The sequence below is a fragment of the Ochotona curzoniae genome, unplaced genomic scaffold (genome assembly GCF_017591425.1).
Source record: "Ochotona curzoniae isolate NIBS_2020 unplaced genomic scaffold, NIBS_Ocur_1.0 scaffold_4701, whole genome shotgun sequence".
NCBI lineage: Eukaryota > Metazoa > Chordata > Mammalia > Lagomorpha > Ochotonidae > Ochotona > Ochotona curzoniae.
In genome coordinates, this window is record NW_024467122.1 from 57,915,995 (window position 1) to 57,938,888 (window position 22,894).

The 22,894-nt window shown below is 46.3% G+C and overlaps 1 protein-coding gene across 1 annotated transcript in view; it reads left to right on the forward strand.

Annotated features, from left to right (window-relative positions):
- Positions 1-12,511: 12,511 nt before the first annotated feature.
- The window catches only part of TMOD2 (tropomodulin 2), a 53,957-nt gene continuing 43,574 nt past the window's right edge, over positions 12,512-22,894 (forward strand). The window contains exon 1 of the mRNA XM_040968857.1: positions 12,512-12,613. The gene's annotated coding sequence lies outside the window, so the exon portion shown is untranslated. The remainder of the gene's footprint in view (positions 12,614-22,894) is intronic.

Sequence of the window (22,894 nt, forward strand, 5' to 3'; positions counted from 1 at the left end):
TCAAAAAAAGAGGGTATCTGCCCTCGAAGAGTTTGCAATCCAGCAGTGAGTCAGCAGTTGTCCACGAGGAAATGGTTTAGTGAAGGATGGGAAGATTTTATTTGAAGATGTAAGAATTGAAGCATAGGAAGGATTATTGGAGGTTCTTTGGAAGGGGTTGCATAGGCAACGTGTTTCCTTTTCTGGGGTGTCACAATGCACAGCAGGATACAGAGGACTCTCTGCAAGGCCTGCAGTGAATTAAGCAGTGGATTTTGTTTTCTTAACATTTCTGCAGTTTGAACTAATGTGAAAGGCAGGCCTAAAGAAGTAACTTTGTAAATCCAAATTACAGGGTCCAGCATGGTAGCCTAGTGGCTAAAGTCCTTGCCTTGCACAAGCTAGGATCCGATATTGGCGCTGGTTCATGTCCCTGCTGCTCTGTTTCCCATCCAGCTCCCTGTTTGTGGCCTGGGAAAGCAGTGAAGAATGGTCCAAGTCCTTGGGTCCCTGCACCCGTGTGAGAGACTCAGAGGAAGCTCCTGGCTCCTGGCTCCTGTCTTCCAGCTTCAAATCAGCTCAGCTCCACGCGTTATGGCCACTTGGGGAGTGAACCAGTGGATGGAAGGTTTTTCTCTCTGTATCGCTTTCTCTCTGTAAATCTGCATTTCCAGTAAAAATAAATACATCTAAAAAAAGAAAAGAAAATCCAGATTACAGAACAGTAGATAGCTAAAAGGGACAGAAAATGATCATCATTTCATTGCTTTAAACAGGATCTGATATCTATAAAAGTGCAGAGGGAGACAGTTATCACAGAGAGACAGAGAGACTGACGTTTGGAAGATCTCCCTTTGATCTCTTTATCTCTCTGCAACTCTGCCTTCCAAATAAAAATAAAATAAATCTTTAAAAAATAATAATAATAAAGAAAGGGTTTTCCTAGGCATGTTAGCAGGGGCTGGATCAGAACTGGAGTAGCTGAGACTTGAACTAGCACTTAATGTCAGTACCAGGAGTTCATTATTACTGGGACCTGTTGTTACAGGAATTTGAATTTGACTTTGGATTTTATCACTTGCCTCATGTCTCCAAAAACTTAACCTTGGGGCAGACATTTGGCTTAGAAGTTAAGACGCCACTCTGCCCACATCCCAAGCTGAAGTGACTGGATTCAAGTCTGAGTTCTGCTTTCAACTCCTGCTAAAGTTCTCCCAGAGAGATAACAAGAGATGGATCAAGAACTCTGGTTCCTGCTACCCATATGGGAGATCTGGACTGAGCTCCTCGCCCAGCTTTGGCCTGGCTCAGCTCCAGCTGCTAAAGCATTTAGGGAGTGAACCAACAGTTGACAGCTCTATCTGTCTTTGTCTTTTCAAATTAAATAAACAAGAAATTTTAATAGATAATTCTTATATATTCTTTGATATTCTCTAAATAAAGAATTGTGGGATCTGTTAGTAGAGATAGTTTTGCTTCTTCCTTTCAAATTCAATTTTGTTTCGTTTCTCTTATAAGTTGGTCTTACTAGAACTTCTAGTAAAATGCCAAAAAGTAGTGCTCGTGAGTGAGGGTATCCTGTCTCCTTTATGATTTAACAGGACAGCATTTTGTCCTCCACCATTGTGCATAATGTTAGCCACGAGGTTTTCACAGACACCTTTTTTTTTCTTAAGATTTACTGATTTACAGAAAGAAAGAGAGACAAAGGGAAAGATCTTCCATCCACTGATTCACTTCCCAAGTGGCTTGCAATGGCCAGAGCTGAGCTGATCCAAATCCAGAAGCCAAGAGCTTCTTCCAGGTCTCCTACTTGGGTCCTACAGGGTCCCAAGGCTTTGGGCCATCCTCTACTGCTTTCCCAAGCCACAAGCAGGGAGCTGGATGGGAAATGGAGCAGCCGGAACATAGACTGGTGCCCATATGGGGTGAGCCATTATAATGGGCCCCCCACAAATGCCTTTTCTGGGAGTTTTTAATACATGGAAGGGCGTTGGATTTTGTCAAATGTCCTTCCTGTACCAATGGTGCTTAGCTAATTTTTCCTCCCATTGTTCCAATCAGTGTGTGATACTACAATTATTCACTTCCTTACTTTGAACATCCTGCATTTCTGGATAAATTCCACTTGGTTAAATTCCTTTTAATGTGATATTTGCTCATATTTTGTTGAGACTTTTAAAATCTGTACTTGTGTCCTTCATTTTCTTGTGATCTTTCTATTTTCAGGATAATATTAGTTTCATAGAATGAGTCAGGAATCCTTCTCTCCTGTTCTATTTTTTTGGGGAAGTTGAGAAGGATTTGGGGTTAATTCTTCTTTACATGCTTTGTAAAATTCAGTGGTGCCATCTAATCCTGTAATTGTTTTTAAGGTTTATTTATCTTTATTTAAAAGGCAGAGTTAGATATTCAGGGAGAGAGATTTCCCATTTGGTGTTTCATTCCCCAAATTGCTGCAAAGCCTAAGCTGGGCTGATACGTAGCTAAGAGCCTGTAGCTTTTTCAGGATCTCCTGTACAAGTGCAGGTGTCCAGGGACTCACACCATCTTTTGCTGCTTTTCCAGGCACCTTACCCAGGGGCTGAATCAGAAGTGGAGCAGCTGGAACTCAATCTGGTGTCCACACAAGATGCCAGCACCGCAAATAGGGCCTTAACCTACTATGCCATGGCACTAGCCCTATGGACATTTTTGTTTGTTGCAAGGTTTTGATTACTGACTCAGTCTTGTCATATGCTGCAAGTGATAAAGTTCTCTATTTTTTCTTGAAGCAGTTTAGGTAATTTGTGTGTCTTTAGGTTGTCCATTTCATCTAGGTTATCTAATCTGTTGGCATTCAACTGCTCATAATATTCTCCTATAATCCTTTTTATTTCTGTATGGTCAATAGTAGCACCCCTACTTTGATTCCTAATTTTAGTTATTTGCATATTATTCATTAGTTTTGCTAGTATCTATCATTTCTGTTAATATTCAGACAACTAGCTTTTGGTTTCATTGATATCACTATTCTTTGTTTCATTTATTTTTTACTTTGACAATTACTATTCCATTCCTTCTATTAGCTTGCGATTCAATTTACTTTTCTTTTTTTCTAGTTCATTGTAGTATAGTCTGGTTATTGATTTGAGTACTTTATTCTTTTTCTTTTTGACAGCTGGAGATAGGGAGTCAGGGAGAAATCTTCCATCTGCTAGTTCACTCCCCAAATGCATGCAACAACTGAAAATGGACAAGACCAAAGTTGAGCCTGGAACTCAATCCAGGTCACTCATGTGGGAGACAGGAAAGCAAGTGCTTGAACTGCTACCTGCTGCCTTCTGGCGTGCATATCAGCAAGAAGATGACTCTGAAGAGGAGTCAGCACTCAAACCTAGTCATCCTGACACAGGATATGGACATGTTAGTTACCACTCCAAACACCCACTCCTTTTCATTTTTTAAACATAGGCTACAAAATAAATGCAATGTAGGTTAAAACATAAATGCCCCCTGTGACTTTACTCCTTCACCTTATGCCATAGTTCTTGTATATTGTGTTCATACTTGCACATGATAGAGCAGACAAAATGAATACACTCTTGTTACCTACATTTCTGTAGGTGAATCACAGAAATAAAGTTGAGTAAAACTATAAGTTAATGATAATAAAACCCACTTTTTTTTTTTTTTTGCTAACACGCTGTTTTCTAAAACAGTTTAGATTTATAGAAATATTGCACAGAAAGCAGTGGGTTGCCACATACTCTGTCTCTGATTTTCCCTCCAGTTTCTTATTATTCTTTAAATTTTTGCTTTTTACATTTATAGATTTTTTAAATTAATTCATTTGTTTTATTTGACAGAAACGTGGAGAAAGAGATCTTCCATCTGCTGGTTCACTTCTCCAATGTCCACATGGCTGGGAATAGGCCAGGCCAAAGGTTGGATCCAGGAACTTAATCCAGGTATCCCACAGAGGTGAAAGGGACTCAACCACTGGAACCATTACCTCTGCCTCCCAGGGTGTACATTAGCAAGAAGCTAGAATTGGGAATAAAGCTGGAACTCTATCCCAAGTACTACAAGATGCAGGTGTCTTTTCTTTAAAGATTTATTTGAAAATCAGAGTTACACCAAGATCTTCCATCTGCTGGTTCACTTCCCAAATGGCTGCAATGGCCGGAACTGGGCCAGTCTGAAGCCAGGAGCTTCTAGGTTTCCTATACGGATGGGTGTGGGGTCCCAAGTTTTATGGGCCATCCTCTGCTACCTTCTCAGGCACACTGCAGGGAAGTGGATCAGAACTGGAGCAGCCAGGACTCAAATCAGCACTCCTATGGGATGCCAGTGCTGTACGCAGCAACTTTCCCTGCTACAGCATGGCACCCACCCCAAGACACAGGTGTCTTAATTGCTGCCCCTCTCTTATTAACAACGTGTGCCAGTGTGGTACATTTATTAAAATTCATGAACCTATAGTGAAACATTAACTAAGGCACATAGTTTACATTGGAGCTCTCTCTCGTGTTTTAAATCTTCATAAGTTATGACAAATGTGGAATGGTATACATGCAGAATAGTTTCACTGTCCCCAGAATCATTTGTACTCTATCTTCCGCTCCTTTCCCTTGCTGAACATCTGGCAACCCCTGATCCTTTTACTGTATCTACAGTTTGCCTTTCCCAAAAGAGCAAACAGTTGGAAGCAGACAATATGTAGTCTTTTAACCGGCTTCATATACTTAGCAATATGCATTTAAGCTTCTTCCAAGTCTTTCTGTGGATTAATAGCTCATTTATTCTTTTTATGTATAAAGAAAGGGGTTATTCAGCTCATAGTTTAGGAGGCTCAAGGCTTCATTCACCTTGGTCTGGAACTCATGGTGGGTGGTATCACAGTGGCAGGAGCTCATCCAATGCGTAGAGATAGTGTAGGGAACTAAGAAGCCAGAGGGAGGGGAGAGCCAGTATTGTTCTTTTTACACAACTCCCTCAGGAAAACATTTTAAATTCTCCGCAGTGCTAGTATCCTGAGTGGGTGCTGATTGGAGTCCTGGTTACTTCGTTTCTAATCCAGCTCCTTGCTAATGCATCTGGGAAGACAATGGAGGATGGCCCAAACACTTGGGCCCTGCCACTGACATAGGAGATCAGCATGGGATTCCAGGCTTCTGGTTTTAGCCTGGACTAGTCCTGGCTATTGCAGTCATTTGGGGAGTTGAAATAGTAGATGAGGGTCCAGCGCAGTAGCCAAGCAGCTAAAGTTCTTGCCTTGAATGTGCCAGGATCATATGGGCGCCGGTTCTAATTCCGGCAGCTCCACTTCCCATCTAACTCCCTGCTTATAGCCTGTGAAAACAGTTGAGGATGGCCCAAGGCCTTGGGACCCTGCACCCACGTGGGAGACCTGGAGGAGGCTCCTGGCTTTGGATTGGAGCAGCACTGGCCGTTGTGGTCACTTATGGAGTGAATTATCCGATGGAAGATGTTCCTTTCTGACTCTTCTCCTCTCTGTATATCTCTGACTTTGCAATAAAAATAAGTAAATCTAAAAAAAAGTGTACATGAATGTGTATGATATCCAATATGCAGAAATGACTTAAACATCCATTAACTGATGAATAAATAAAATACGGTACATTCATCATTAGATGACAATGCTATGGCCATAAAATAAGAATAAAATACTGACACATGCTTCAACATGGAGGAAGTTGGTCATAAAAGGTTTCCTTTTAGATTTGGAAAATGTTCTAGAATGAGAATGGGTCCCAGTCATACAACTCTGTGAATTTATCAAAAACTACTGGATTTAAAAGGGTAAATTTAGGGCATGTGAAAATATTAATATCTTGATAAAGCTGTATTTTTAAAAAAGAAATATACAGAGAGAATGATTTAACGAAATCCCATCATCTCTAATCACCATCAACGCATGAACAATACTGTCTTCTCTGCATCCCTCACCACTCCATTTTTCACCCCCATCTCACATTAATTTAAAAGCACATCCTTGATTCTGATTCTTCTGTAAAGTTTAGCTGATCACTCAAAAAGGTAAAAACTCTTTTTAAAAAGAGAACTCCTTAAAAAGATTATACCATTATCAAATCCAAAAGCTTCTAAATCTCCTCAAATTATCTCATTAACATGGTTTTTAAAATGTATTACCTTTGTGGCCAGCTCAATGGCTCACCTGGCTAATCCTCCACCTATAAGCACCAACCATCCCATAAGGACACTAGTTTTAGTCCTGGCTGCTCTGCTACCCATCCAGCTCCCTGCTTGTGGCCTGGGAAAGCAGTCGAGGACGGCCCATAGCCTTGGGACCTTACACCCACGTGGGAGACCTGGAAGAGGCTTCAGATTAGATCAGCTCTGGCCATTGCAACCATTTGGGGAAATAAACTAGCAGATAGAAGATAAGATATTTCCCTCTGTCTCTCCTTCTCTCTATAACTGCCTTTCCAATAAAAATAAATACATGTGTAAATTATTTATTTATTCATTCATTTATTTTTTTTTTTAGATTTTTATTTTTATTATTTTTTCATTGGAAAGGTGGATATACAGAGAGGAGAGACAGAGAGGAAGATCTTCCGTCCGATGATTCACTCCCCAAGTGAGCGCAACGGGCCGATACTATGCCGCTCCGAAGCCAGGAGCCTCTTCCAGGAGCCTCTTCCAGGAGCCTCCTCGACTGCTTTCCCAGGCCACAGGCAGGGAGCTGGAAGGGAAGCGGGGCTGCCGGGATTAGAACCGGCGCCCATATGGGATCCCAGGCGTGCAAGGCGAGGACCTTTAACCACTTGCGCCACCGCGCCGGGCCCCATTTATTTTTTTTTAAGATTTATTTATTTATTGGAAAGTCAGATACACAGAGAGGAGGAGAGACAGAGAGGAAGATATTCCGTCCGATGATTCACTCCCCAAGTGAGCACAATGGCCGATGCTATACTGATCTGAAGCCAGGATCCAGGAACTTCTTCCAGGTATCTCACACGGGTGCAGGGGCCCAAGGCATTGGGCCGTCCTTGACTGCTTTCCCAGGCCACAAGCAGGGAGCTGGATGTTAAGTGGAGCTGCCGGGATTAGAACCGGCCCCCATATGGGATCCTGACGTGTTCAAGGTGAGGATTTTAGCTGCTAGGCCACGCCGCTGGGCCCCATTTATTTATTTAATTGAAAAGACTGATACACCGAGAGAAGGAGATAAGGGAGAAAGATTTCTGTCCACTGGTTCCCTCCTTTAGTGGTCACAAAGGCCAGGGCTGAACTGATCCATAGCCAGGAGCTTATTCCTGGTATCCCATGGGAATGAGGGTGCAGGGTCCCAAGGCTTTGGGCCAGTTCTCTACTGCTTTGCCAGGCTACAAGCAGGGAGCTGAATGGGAAGTGGAACAGCTAGGACATGAATTGGCACTCATATGGGATCCCAGTGCTTGCAAGGTGAGGAATTAGCCACTAGGCTATCACATTTAACCATAGAGTAAAATTTCTTATCTCTATTTTATTTGAAATGCAAAAAAAAAAAAAAAAAGAAGAAGAAGAAGGGGATAGAGAAATCTCTTCTGTTATCTGGTTTACTCAGCAAATGTCCGCAAGGAATGGGACTCAAGAGCCAAGAACTCAATGTGGGCCTCCCCCATGCGTGGCACGACCTACGTACTTGAGCCACCATCTGCGGCTTCCCCAGGTATGCGCTAGCAGGAGGCTGCAAATGGAAACAGAGGATGTCTGTGTATTTCTTTGTCCATTTTGGAATCTGTTATTATTGCTTTTAAGTTGTGGGATTTTCTTACATGTTATGCATGCCTAATACATGATCTCCTATGCCATTAAAAAAAGAAGAAGAAGAAATGGAAACAGAGGGACTTGTGCCCGGGGACTCTGATATGGGATGCACACTGTTCCAAGTGGTGTTTGAATTACTGTTCCAAAAGCCTGCCTCTCAGTAATATGATCTTTTTAAAATTAATATGATTTTTTAAAACAGCTGCCTTATTTAAGTCAAGATCCATATGATACATTTGGGTCATCATTACATTTCTCATGTATCTATAAGTTTTCTTTCCCTCTTTTATTTTTTAGAAACTGTGTTGTCATGTAGAGGTTCCCATGTTCTGGGTCTTGCAGGTTGTATCACTGGTGTCACTTAATGTAATCAGCATCACATTGTGATCACCATCACATGGGGATTTACTCTTAGATGCTTGCTGGTGTTACGGAGAGCGAGAGACATCATGCTGGACACAAGTGTAGGAAGTAAGGAGGAGTCTTTATTAGCCAATGTTGGCCACAGCAGCTCCCACTACGCTTCAGGAATCGCTGCACCACGTGGTCAAAGTCAGGGGGTTTTAAGTACAAAATAGTCATCCAGTCAACGAACTACAATACAAACTACATAATCGACTTAAATTTAGACCACATCTTCAACCAATTAGCTTAGCAAGCATGTTTACAGAAGCAGAAAGCTGTGGCTAACGAGGCTCAAAACTGAGTCAAGGAACCAAACTGGAGTCTCACCCGCCTACTGTTACAGGGTATTATCCAGTTGTACCTTGTCACACTGCCAGTTTCATTGCAATTTAATTCAGGCTTGATCAACATGGTTACCACTCGTTAACTCCTTACTAGCCATCACATCCTTTGTAGTATATTTGACTATATCCTCTCATTTAATTTTCTTTCTTTTTTAAAAAAAGATTTATTTGGGCCCAGCACGCTGGCTTAATGACTAACGTCCTTGCCTTGGCCACGTCAGGATCCCACATGGGTGCCAGTTCTAATTTCAGCATCTCCGCTTTCCAGCCAGCTCCTTGCTTGTGACCTGGGAAAAAAAGGTTATATCATATAAATATATAATACATAATATCATATAAATATATAATATAATATAATATAATATAATATAGTATAGTATAATATAATATAATATAATATAATATAATATAATATAATATAATATAATATAATATAATATGAAATAATATGAAATAATATAATATATAATTGCTGGAGCTGAATTGACCTGAAGCCAAGAGCCAGGAGCCTCCTTTGAGGCCTCCTATATGGGTGCAGGGTCCCAAGGCTTTAGGCCATCTTCTACTACCTTTCCAGGCCACAAGCAGGGAGCTGGATGGAAAGTGGAGCAGCCAGGATAGGAAGCATCACCCCTATGGGATCCTGACACACACGGCAAGGATTTAGCCATTGAGCCATCATGCAGGATCCTTATTTAATTTTCTTAACCCCATGCATTGTTGTTATCCTCAGTCTGGAAATGAGGAAAATGGAGCTTAGAGAAGGTAAAGAAATTTGGCCTCAGTCATTCTACATAGAGATCTCGGCTCAAACCCAGGCTGTCATTTGTTTCTCCAACATTTCCTTTTTCTGGTTTGTGTGACTGTTTTTTTGTTTGTTTAGTCACCATTGGAAAGTAACTTCTTACTGAATCCAAAAAACTTTCAGCTTTAGGTAATGGAAATCTATCGCACAATGACTCAACAATAAAGATGTTTATCATCTGGTATAACAAAAAAATCTGGAAGTAGGGCAGCACTGGGATGATGGAGTCACTGACACAGCTACAACACAGACCCAAGTTCATTCCACCACTGTACTCTGCCATCATCAGTGGGTTGGCTTCATCCTAAGACTGGGAATCCTGATGATTGCAAGAGGGCCACTCAAGTGTCAGGTGGCCCAATGAAGGGCAAGGCAGTGACGATGGTGGCATGTTTCTCTGCATGGCTGTTAAAGTTCAAGAAAACCTTTCAAATGTTCCTTCAGCCAAGCTGTCCTCAGGCCTTATCAGCAAAATGGGGCCACAGGAGCCAACTCCTAATCTCCCACAGAAAGGTTAAAGAGGATCCTGTTCCCCCGGCCCCTGGCAGGTTTAGGAGAGCACCTGTGAGATGACACTGGTAGGTGGTACACCTCCCCACAGGTTTCTGTAAGGAAGGAAGGTGAAGTGCATGTTGAGTAGGCAAGCAATAACATCTGCCTGTTCCTAGTGTGGTCTGCAACTTACTCCAGTGTGAATAACAAGCACCATAACTTCCACAGGGAATTTTCTCTTTCTTTGAGCCTTGGGACCTTTTTTATCCATGTATCAGCTTCCTCATTTGTATGGAGGCTACACAGATGACCTGCAAGGTCTTTTCCAGCTCTCAGATTTCTGCTTCAATTCCACATGTTCATTTAAAAAAAAAAAATACACCCAAGTGGAAAAGTCAAACCTACAAGATGTGGTCCAGACAGGACAAAGGGTTTCAACTGATGAATCATAGGCATGATGACACCCTTTAAACCAAACGAGATATGCGTATTAGATTTAAAGAACTGAAAGGACTGGATCTAGTGGGCTAAGTGCTCTAGCTTCCTCATGCATCCATGAACACCCACTAGGGCCTGGTGCTGTGGCCCTCTTTAGGCCATCACTGATGCGGCAGGCATCCCTATGGAGTCCTAGTTGTTCCACTTCTGATCCAGCTGTCTACTACAGGGCCTGGGAAAGCAGCAGAAGATAATTCAAACATTTGGGAGACTCAGATGGAGTGCCACGCTCCTGGCTTCAGCCTAGTCCAGCCCAACCATTGGGAATGAACCAGTAGATTGGCAATCTCTTCTTCTCTGTCACTCTAACTTTCAAAGAAAGAGATAAACGTAAAGACCAAACCAAAACACCACTAATCTCAGCTTTCTTGATATAGACAGAGGTGGACTGGAAGTTCCTTTTCACAGCTCACTCTAAGCTTAGCATTAATATCTTCCCAGAGATTATCTGTGACTCTGGGAGAACAGGAAAGTTCTTATACCTCTGCTTTAACTGCCATCTTGAACTTTAACTGTTTCTGCGTCTGCCTCTTGTTACAGTGCCTCTGATGAAATGTTTCTTGAGGAACCGCAAGAAAACCATGGAGAAAGAACACCACTGAGTATCTTCGCTACTTTTCTTCCAATATAAATAAAATTCTAATAATGTTTTATTGTTGTGGCAAGCATCAACTTTTTACGGGAGATGCTGCTGGCTTGATCTGTGAGTAGCCCCTTTCTGCTTTAGCAGAAAGCTATGCTTTATAACAAATGCATGGCATAAACAAATCAAAGACATCCTGTCTGTTCTACAGGATGTTTGGGATACAACGAGGCCCTGGCAGCTGGAACAACACTGGGCTGGCCATGGGCAGCTACTGTGTGCCAGTTTTCATCACATTTTTTCCAAGAGCCTAGGAGAATTTGCTTCTTTTCTGATTCCTTCCACAAGCCGAGGAAGAAATGTATGCTGAGAGGACCTGGAGAGGGACAGGAGAAGACAGATTTCATCACTAGCTGGGTGACTGAAGAAGTCTCACCATCTCTCTCCTCAACAATCTTTACTGGAGAAAAAAAACCTTACTCTGCCTGTCTTACAGGGTTACTACAAAAAAACAATAAAAAAAATCAAGTGAGGACATGCACAGGGAAATGCAAAGCTATGGTATTATTCTCAAATTTGGAATTTAGCTCCTGTAGCACTTTTTCCTTTACAGTCACGTATGTGATGACTGCAAACTTCTGGCCAGATTCTGATGCTTCTCCTCCAACTGAGGTCACACTGGCCATGCCACATCCATCCTTCTGGCTCATTCCCTCTTGCAAATCCTCCACAGGGTGGAGCACCTGGAACCACTTCTTACAAAAACTCCAACTACCTTCAACTGTCAAGGTCAGTGCATTAGAGCTAAGGTTATACTTATAACACACAGCAAGAGTTCAGCAAGGAGAGGCCACCTCTCATTTTTAAGAAGCTTCCAGAAGGTAACCCTATTGAGCTGTCCAACTTCATGATTCTGTTATTTGTCCTGTCACCTCACCCACACTTTCAACACTTCAGAAACAAGACCTATTTTCTTTTGTTCGTTTTTTCTTTTCTGTAGCTCCCAAGAACATGACACAGAGGACACCCAGTACATATCCAGGGCTGACATGAACCCTAATGGATGATCCCGTTTATCTGGTGTCACAAGGCCTGACTATTCTTAGTGGAGCGCTGCGGAGTCCACAAGCCTCTGTCTGTAAGCCCCTGTCACAATGAAGAGGCAAAGGTTCACACCTGGCAAGGCCAGCACCCTCCTAACCTTGGGGCAGCTTCGCTGAATCCCACCTTGCTCTCTGCCCCTTTCCCTTCCCCTCTCGCTCAGCACCTCCTGTCGCCTCCCAGTGACACCAGACAGGCCTGAGCTGTCCCTGAGCCGGGCGGTAATAAGGCTCCCCCGCACAAAGATGCCCAAGTGCCCAAACGCTCCTCACAAGGCTGACAAGCCCTGGCCACGCACCCTATCCTCAAAAGAGCCCCCGTGGTTTTGGTCCCAGCCGAGGCTCCCCGTTAGCGCTGTGCCCACACCTGCAGCAGAAGCGAACGCGCGCTTGCAAGGTGGGGAGCGTCGGGCAGAGGGTCCCTCCCGCGCGCACCGCCGGGAACTACGCTTCCCAGCCTGCTCCGCTGCAGCCGCGCGCCCCGCGCCGCGCCCCGGCCGGGAGCCGCCTGTTGATCGCCGCGTTCGCCCCGGCCGCGCCGCCGCCTCAGCTATCGGCGCCTCGCTCCCGCCCGGGGCTGACGGACGCGCGTCCTGCACCGCTGGCTCCGGGATGGGCGTTCGGACGGGTGAGCGCGCCGGGGACGGGTGGGGACCTGCCGGGGCCCGCCGCAGCTTGTGGCCGCCGCGCTCTCTTTGCTCGCGGGAGGATGCTCTGCGGTGTGGGCGCCCGGCTGGGCTCGGCGGGCGCGGGCGGCGTGGGTGGGAGGCGAGGCCGGGCTGGTGGGTTCCACGGCCCGCACTGCGGTTCCGCAGCCTCTGCAGCCTGCCGGGCCTCTGCGGTGAGGGCGCGGTCGCCTGTCCCCGCGCCTGGGGCTGCGGGGCTGGGCTTTGTTCCCCACTTGCTCCTCTCCTCGAACGTTTGAGGAGCTCCGGAGTCTCTTGCATTTGCTGCCTTGTTAACGCGGGCGACGGGAAAGGGGGTGCCTCTAGTCTGCGGCTTTTCCGCCGCTCCCGGGAGCTGTCACTCGCTGTGGGTTTCAGCGTCCAGGAGAGCGGCTTGACTGGAGCAGTTCCTCCAGCCCTGACAATTTTTATTCTGGTTAGAGAAGTGGTAATACGTGAACCTGCCTTTGTCGACTTGCAGAAATGCTTGATTAGAAATAAATAATGATAAGCTCCTAAAGGCCTCCTTAATGGACGTGTTCAAATTGGGGACAAGGAGGCCAAGATGCAAATGAGCAAAGGCCAGGGCTGCGGATGCCTGGGCTTTCTTGGTTTCCCGGGACACCGGCTTCCCTGGGAGGGAGATGAGATGAACCCGGTGGAGGGGGCAAGAGATCCCAGGAACCCTGGGCAAATCCCTTCATCCACAGCAGCCTCTTTCTCCGTGTCCAGTGGGCGGGCGGATGGGCGCAGTGGTTTCTACACCTGTGTTCTTGCAAAATTGTCAGGTCCGGGTGGAGGACAGGGTGGCCCTATTTCTCCATAGCCCAGAAAGTCTGATTGGGAAAAGTAAGCGGCTCTGTCCCAGGCAGGAGGAAAGATTCCTTGGGGCTTGGGCAGATTGTTCTTCAAAATATAAAACAGATGTCCTGTATCTGCTGTCTTTAACCCTGTAATTATGCATCCCACTGGTTTGATGTTTTCACGTGACTAAAGGTTGGTAAGTGACAACGCAGTTGTGACTGGTTGGTTTATAATTCACTACAGGAGAGGTGATGGCATCACAAATAAAGGGCTAGTGACTCCTGGGGGCTGGCCTGAGCTCCTGCAAGGTCCGAAGGAGGGGGACAGTGGAAGGAAGCCTCGGTGGGCTCTGGGGCGGAGTATCCATGCTGAGGATACTGCTGGGTCATTGTTTAAAAAGAAATGCAGGCAGTGGAAGGAATGACGCAGCTAGAACGCCTGCACTGTGCAAACCCTGACCTGATTGTTGATTCAGGCAGGGGCACATCAGCTAGTACCGGCACTGCATGAGTGGAGAGTAACTGGACAGCAGGATTTCCACATTGGCACAGTCTGTCCCAGCAGACTGCCTAGGGGGAGTGACTGGGAGGAGGACACTGCCTGCAGCAGCATCTGCTGTGGGTCTCCCCAGATGACGCAGTTAAGGCCAGAGCGGCACCTACGACAGTGGAACTGCCAGAAGCTGTGTTAGCTAATGCTGTGGGGTTGTTCGTTTTCTCAGAGGCAGTGGTGACGCTGGTTCTGTAGGGGACTGTCCTTGCTCTTCATTGATGTGGACATCAGAAGTGGCCAGCTGTGGCTTGTGCCATTTCCAGGTGGTTAGGAAAAGGCAGGCGGGGGGTGGCAGCAGAGGGTGTTTAGGAAGGTAAGAAGAGTAGTATGATGATGGTTGAGTCAGCAACAGTGTTTTAGTGCGTGTTGTACCATTCTCGTAGCTTTTCTATAGGCCTAAATCAGGGCTGGGGGACAGCAGGCGGCCCATGAAGTCATTTGGTCTGTCAATCCAACCATTGGCAGAACTCAGAATTGAACACATTGGTAGCAGGCTAATTTTTAAATGGATAATTTTGTATGTGCCATAGATAATGTTGTAAATATCCCAGTGGCCTTTAGTAGAAAAAAGGGTTCCCCACCTCTTGTCCAAACTGTTACAAAGATTGGTCAAATCAGTAGAGAAAACGCTGTAGAGGACCATGTGGTCAGTGACAGACATCATGCTGTTAGTTCAGTCTCTGGGGGTTTAAAGCCTATTGGAAATGTGTATGGGACCAGGGGAAGTTCTCTTGGTATTCATTTTGGCTGCCATAAATTATTTGTACTGAAGACACTCTTATCACCTCATTCTAGCCTCCAAGTACTGTTGCTCCCAGAGTTCTCTTAAAGATCCCCTCCAGACAGCAAAATCCAGCGCTGAAGCCTCTTATGTCAAATGGCGTAGTGTCCCATGTAGTCTAGACAAGTCCTCCTGCACACTTGAGATTATCTCTGAGTCACTGTAATAGCTAGCACAGTGTGTATCTTATAGGAATCCTTGTCCTTTTGAATCATTAGGGAACAGTGTCGGGGGAAGATCTGTGCATGTATAGTATGGATGCTTCTTTCCCAGGTGGTTGCAGTTCATAGCAGGTTGAATCTGCAGGTGCTTTACATGCAGGACTGGAGGGCTGATTGTGTGACTGATTTCCCAAACCTCAGAAAGCCCAGCCCTCCCCAGGAACCATTCTGAGTGCACATCTGGGTCCGAAGCTCTAGCACCTAGGGGGTGGAGTTTCTGCATTGGGAAAGTGCTGGGGGAGGGCCTGGCACCGTAGCCTAGTGGCTAAAGCCCTCACTTTTACATGTCAGGATCCCATATGGGCACTGGTTGGTGTTCCGGGGGGCCCACTTCACACTCAGCTCCCTGGGAAAACAGTCAAGGACTGTCCAAAGCTTTGGGACCCTGCACCCACATGGGAGACCTGGAAGAAGTTCCAGGCTCCTGGCCTCAGATCAGCTCAGCTTCAGTGGTTGCAGCCACTTGGGGAGATTAGATGGAAGTTCCTCCTCTCTGTATAGCTGACTTTCCAATAAAAATAAATAAAATTAAAAAAAAAAAAAGAAATTGTTGGGGAAAAGGATAGGTATGTTTATTTACAAAACAATGTGTTTTTTTTTTAAGATTTATGATTATTTATTTTTATTACAAAGTGAGATATACAGAGAAGAGAAGAGACAGGAAGATCTTCCATCTGATGATTCACTCCCCAAGTGACTGCAACAAATGGTGCTGTGCCAGCCCGAAGCCAGGAGCCAGGAAACCTCTTCCAGGTCTCCCACACGGGTGCAGGAACCCAAGGCTTTGGGCCATCCTTGACTGCTTTCCCAGGCCACAAACAGGGAGCTGGATGGGAAGCGGGGCTGCTGAGATTTGAACTGGCGCCATATAGGATCTTGGCTTGTTCAAGGTGAAGACATTAGCCGCTAGGCCACGGGCCCTCAAAACAATGTTTTTAAGCAGGGTTTCCTCTCATTCCGATTGTGTATAAGCTGCAAACACCACATGTGTTCTTTATAGCTGATAGCCTGATTCAGAGAGAGTCTGGTGTGCCTGAGACCTACTGTCAACGCACCGCCAAGGCAGAAGCGTACCAGCCACGATGCTGAATCTGATGCAGAATCCCCTGCTACAAAGCTGTTTTCCATGCTTGAGTTTGTATGTGTATTTATATATGAAAAATTTAGCTTGTTATATACATTTGCATAAATAACATAGCAAATGTGTGTGTATTTGAATCCCTCCATGGCTATTTCCCAGAAGACAGAAATTATATATGTGTAAATACACACACACACATTACAGAAAAAGAAAGGACCTGTCAGATTTGGGAAACAAAGAAGCAAAGAGCCTTTTAGGGGTGATAATCACTTTGCATAGTTGAGCTGGGGTGGGAGTGACTCTAGGCATAGTGTGAAATGTGAAATGTTTCCCAAACTGTGTGCCATTAAAATGCATGGGATGAGTGCGGGGAACACTGTTTTTAAGGCACGGAAGGATAGTAGGTGAAGGTGTACGTATCTGTCACTTAGGCTTCCATTACCTACAGATTGGTTGCAAATTTGGGTTCAGGTTTTAGTGGATAACTGTTGGACCACAATCTATTTGTTTGATCTTGATTTTCCATCTGATCTTAATTTGCCGTATTTCTCCCTATAAACTCTGCTGCCTAGTACTTCTATATGATGGGTCATTTCTAAAAATATATCTATTTTATTTTTATTGGAAAGGCAGAGTTACAGAGAGACAGAGATAGATTGTCTGTCTGCTGGTTTACTTCTTAGATGGCCATAACGGCCAGAGCTGGGCTGATCAAGAGCTGGGAGCTTCTTCTGTATCTCCCACATGGACCCAAGGACTTGAGTCATTCTCCATTGCTTTCCCATGCCATAAACAGGGAGCTGGATTAGAAGTGAAACAACCAGGGCTTGAAGCAGCACCCTTATGGGATGCTGATGCTACAGGCAGAGGCTTAGACTACTATGCCATTGCGCTTAGCGACAAGCCATTTTTATTTTCAGTACATAAAAAAGCCGTTTTGACGTAATTCTGTATTTTGCCGGCATGTGAAGCAAGGTGCTGTGTTGAGCACTGGCTCTTCAGTGGAGCTGGGATAGCACCTTTCCTCCCAGCCCTGTTGAATTCCTGCCTTTGGCCTTGTGTTTCAACACAGCCTTCTTCAAAGCTGCAGCTGACTGCTATTTCTGCTCCTCTGTTTGGCCTGCCCAGTCATAATGTCTTTCATATGCATCCCCAGTATTCCTGACTTCCTCTGACGAAAGCTGGGTGTGATGGGAATGAGGCTAACCGTAGGCCTACAGGTGAGGCGCTTCTAAAACAGGCTCTGTGCCAGGCCTGAACATGAGCCAGCTATGCCAGGCCTAGACATGAAGAGAAAGAAGAAATCCGAGGTTCCAGGAGGCTCTTCATCAGAGTGCTTGCATAGGTCCGGAGTCTGCTGGGTGGGTCTCTGATCATCCCCACTGGTTAGAGACAGCCTTCTTGAATGGGAAGTGCCCACACCACACTAGTTGCTGGATGCATAATCTCCTTGGTAAATAGCCAGGAGTCAGGGTGCACCCAGGACCCAGAGGGCGTAGATAATCTAAGCCTACCTTGCAGGCAGATGACAGAGACAAGCTAAGCTGACCAAAGGATACATGAGCAGGTAGAAGCCAGAAGGTACCAAGTTGAAGGACAAAGAGCAGGCAATCTGTAGTGCCAGCTGGGAAGTTGGAAACCCTTAGGTTCCGGGAAGCTAAGATGAGAGGGCATGGTTAGTACCCACAGGCAGTTGAAAACCAGGAAGGTAGATAGAGATCACACAATAGGAATTTCTTAGGGAGCAAAAAAACAGAGCCAGGAAGAGGGAGAAGGCAGTGGCAGGAATAGGCTCCATCAAGAGAGCTATGAAGCAGGAGGAGGTCTGGGAAGACAGTAAGGCTTCCATGAGGAAAGCCTCCGCTGCAACCTTGAAACCTCCTGTCTGCTCAAGTGGAGACCTCCACCACCCTAGTGCTCCCAGCCAGTCTGACCGACTCCCAGAGCCACCTCCTCTGAACACACATTGGATTAGATGTCCACTTCCGAGGACCCTTAGCCGTGTTTGAGTTTAGAGGGACAACTATTCAAGCTGTTACCAGAAATGCCCGGTGAGTTCTTTCCTCAGCTTAGTATAGAAATAAAAAGCCGGGAATCTGTTGCAGACAGAAAAGTTTATTTGTGAAAGGACCAGGTGAGCAGGGAAGGGAGGGAGGGGGAAAGCACTTCCGGAGAGAAAGCCGGGAGGTGGGGTGCCTCTCGAAAGAGCAGGGAGAGACACCAAAGGTTTGAGGAAGGGTCTTTGGATTTTAATCATTCCCTCACCCCTCCTTGTTGGGCGGGGAACCTACAGGTAAGATGTTCCCCATTGGTGGTCTCTTAATCAGTTAGGAACTGGGTGGGCAATGCTGGTGCCGCCCACCTAAAGTGTGGCCAAGACTTCAACAGGCCTGGATGGTTTCAAAGCCATGCCCCTCCCTCCACCGAGATTCCTGCCTATTCCACCTCCTTGTGGTCCTTCTCCCTCTGGAAATATTTCCCAGCAAATGGCAAGAGCCTTGTGGTTGTGTAAAGAAGCAGATTTGTTGAGCCCATCTTCAGATCAGATAACTAGATTCCAAAGCACATGCTGTAGCTGTCACATCTGTGTGTCAGTAGCTAGGAACAAATGAAATCTGTGTTTCTCTGGAGGCTACATTGTTAACATGGTTCTGTTCTAATTTGCTAGATTCAGCAAATGTGCAAGTGGCTGTTGTGCAAATGAGATCACTAGTGATTTAAAAATTACGGAATATTGGAGATATGTGAGTACAAAAGAGTAAAGAATAATAAGCCTCTCATTTACCATCATCTCCACCCACTTAGGAGTAAATCCTTGCCAGTGCAGCTGAAGTCTAAGTTTCCCTTCTCCCATGGAATTTCCCTCTCCATAGCGGTCCTTTTCGCTTTCCGCAATATGCGTGTGCTGCTAGGAAATCCACAGCACTGTTTGACCTATTTAGAAAATGACCTGGTTTTGAGAGTATTTTGTTTTGTTTACTCTTTTGGAAAAAAAAAATACACCTGGTTGTTTATGTGTAGGGGGACCAGGGTGAGCGCTGCCTGCAGGATCTTCCTTTCCTTTTTAGTGCCACAGTCAGACAAGTAAGGGAGTGGAAGAAAGCCACGCTCCTCTGGCTTCCCAGGCCATGTGTCCCTGGGCACCAAGAAGAACCGTTCAGGGGCCCACTGGCGTCCTCCCCCAGCTCAGGTCTTCCCCTTGCTCTTCCATCTGGCCCCAGGCTCTACCCTGTGGGCTCTGGGAAGCCTGGCAATAGGGGGTGGGGAGGCATGGGCTTGGCTCCAGCCTATGCTTCAGTATCTTGTTGCTCTTGAATGCTTGCCATGGGACAGAGGCTTGGCCAGAGGTAAGACTGCAGCCAGGCTTGGCAGGCTTCCTGGGACAGCATCATCACCTCCAAGGCAGAGGTGAACCCTTCCTGGGCATTGAGACCCCAGGCTAAAAGGGCATAAAATAGGCAGTTTAACTGGGCATTGTTACACAATGTCAGTAGTTGCAGTGTGATTGCTTATTTAAGTAAGACAGCACAGCATGGGTTATCATTTACTTTGTTCACTGCTGTGGTCCCTGCAATGTCTAGAAAAGGTATTGTTGGTTGAGTGCACCACCCTGGGCCCTGAGCTAGAGAAACCCAGGAATCGGAAGATATGATCCCCATCCCTTGTCACCCTGAAGTTTCTGGTGTAGCTGGAGAGGGAGTCCCATGTATGTAACATGTGAAAAGATACTGAGAGAGTGAAGGAAGAACAGCATGTACGTGGCATAGGGCATGCAGATTTGGGCAGAAGAGCAACCTCTGTGGGCTTGTGTGGATTCAGAAAATTCCATGGGCAGACATGGAGGCAGAGGATGGAATACAAAGAGCCCTGGATCTGGGAGTCCCTTCTAAGCTCCTTCCCTTCATTTGACATCTGTTGCACGATGATTATTTTTTTTTCTAAAGATTTAATTATTTTTATTGGAAAGGCAGATATACAGAGAGGAGGAGAAACAGAGAGGAAGATCTTCTGTCCAATGATTCACTCCCCAAGCAGCTGCAAAGGTGGAGCTGAGCCAGTCCAAAGCCAGGAGCCAGGAGTTTCTTCCGGGTGTCCCACATTGGTGCAGGATCCCAAGGCTTTGGGCCGTCCTCGACTGCGTTCCCAGGCCACAGGCAGGGAGCTGGATGGGAAGCGTGGTTGCCAGGATATGAAACGACATCCATATGGGATCCCAGTGTGTTCAAGGCAAGAACTTTAACCACTACGTTATTGCGGCAGGCCCGCACGATGATTATTGAGTGCTTCCTCCAGGTCAAGATCTGTGTTAGGATCCAGGATTTTATCAACGAGTAAGCTTGATCCAGTTCCCACTCTCACAGAGATAAGCTGAGAAGAGAGAGCTAACACAAGCAATTGCAGCAAAGCCCTGAGCAGCTATGATCAAAGGAGTGACAAGAGGGGAGGGCGTGGGCCACACCTGGTCTTAGGGTCCGTACAATGCCTGCCTGAGGAAGTGAGGTTTACCCCATGACCAGAGATGAGTAGGATTGCAGTCAGCTGGAAGAGGAGCGGGGAGAGTGCTCCGAGCAGAGGAACCAGCATAAGGCATGATGCCGCAGTTGGCTGGGGTCCAGCAGGCTGGAGCCAGGAGGAGGTGGGGAGTGCAGTGCAGGATGAGGCTGACAGGATGACAGGGGCCAGGCTGTGAATTGGAACTTTTTCCTCCAGGCAATGGGAAAGCATTGGAAGCTTTTATGTAACTGAAAGAGAGTTGCTTAAGGAGATTCCTGTGACCTTAAAGCATAGAGAATTGATGGGACGGGGTCAGGCTGGGAAGAGTGCAGTAGGTGGAGCCTGAGTAGATTGAAGTAAGAACAAGATCTGGTGATTGATGAGTGGGGAAGAAACAAGTCAGAGAGGATAGCAAGGATGCTCTTCTGGTTTCTGGGCCAGTGTCCTAGAGTGGGAAAATATGGCCAAGGAAGGATGATGTGAGCACTTCTGACATGCTTGGAGATCGGAGCCAGCCAGGGAGCTGTGGATTAGACGGTTGGAAGTATATGGACGTAGCCTCAGGAACAGAGTCCAGGATGCAAATATGGCTTTTGGAGTTGTCAGGATGTAGATGATCATTAAAACAGAGAGCAGATGAATTCTCCTGGAGACAATCTGTAGTGTGAGAACAGAATTTCTGAGACAAGACCTTGAAGAATGCCAGTACTTGAGAAAGAAGAATTGAATTACCAGAAAGAGAGCCAAAAGGAGCAGTCAGAGACAGAGGGGAACAATGCGTGGCTGTGTCAGATGGTGTCTCAGGCCTCACTCAGTTCTGGACTTCCTGGTCCTGTGGAGCTGGGATGGGAGCCAGGCCTCAAGAACAGGGCGCATTAGCCAGGCCCTGAGAGTAGAGGAGGGCATTCCAAGTGGTGTCGCTCTAGCCGCCAGCATCCCAGTGAGAAACAGAGGATGCACTCAGACTGATTAGTTTGACAGTTTTTGAGAAAGAGGATATTAACAGAGGCGGGGTAGTGGGAGGTGCAGGAGCCACAGCAGGGACCCTCCGTCACCCCGAGGCCTGAAGTCAGCGAGTGGAGGGCAGCTGCATAGACAAGGCGCCTGTTGGGAGATGTGGCCTGCTGCATGTAACCTTCCTCTCTGCCCTGCTGTCAGCTGAACAGAAGCCAGGCAGGCTGGGAAGTCGTGGATGCCGTTTGTCTAGATCGCCTTCCTGAGGCAGCAAGCACAGCAGTAAGTGCGAAACATGCAAGGGCAAAGAGAAGATATCATGAGCCATTTTATCTTGGGAAATACTGTTACGGAGGGGTGACATCACACCAGACATGTCTAAGGTTTACTAAGGAGTCTTTATTAACCAAGCTTGGTGATAAAGAGCACACTAGAAATAGCAAATCACAAGTCCATTTGGCAATCCAACCAATCACAATCCAACCAAGCATAACCCTAAGAGTAACTCTAAGAGTAACAAATGGTCATTTCCCTCAAGTCCATCTGTTAAGCTGAAGACCTATGTCCCAGCTTTCCCAACAATATAAATTATCCTAAGAGACATGCAAGGGATAACCTGGACACACTTACAAAGCTGCGGACATTCACCTCTCCCTGGCTTCTCTGTCCACATTCCACTTACTGCTAGGCCTCAGCTCCCCTGGAACTCCCGACAGCACACAAACCAGAAACAACATACCCAAGCAGTGAACAGAGGGAGAGGAATACAGACACAGAGGCCATGCCCAGGGGATTACCTGTCCTGGGTAAGGCAGAGCAATGGAAGCACCCGACCAGACACTGGATCAAGAGAGACCGACCCCTCCTTCATGAGACTTTAAAGGGGCTTCTGAGGGGAGTGGTTACACAACAATGCAATAACATCCTCTCCTAGATAATAGGTGAGAGTCACAGGTGGGCAGGAGGGAACACCTATGTGGTGGGGGGAGTGGCTGAGGGCTTGCTAAGGATGGAATTAACATTCCATTACTTGTTAGACCCCACCTTCAGGACAAAGGGGGGGGCACAGCCACATTCTATTTGCCCACTGTCAGTGGGTGCTGGCTATCACTGGCTGCACCCCACAACAATATAAGTGTTTAGATGAGAGTGTAGTCATTTGCTGCTGCCGCTTTCACAAATGTAGTGGCCTAAACAGCACAGACTTACCGTTTTGGAAGCAAGGCATCTCAGATGACTCTCCCTGGAGTAGTCTGCTTGTCCTGCGGCTGTGCCCCCCCCCCCCCAGGCTCCAGGGGAGGAGCCCTTCTCAGCCTTTTTCAGCCTCCACAGGGCTGCCTACATCCTGTGGCTCACT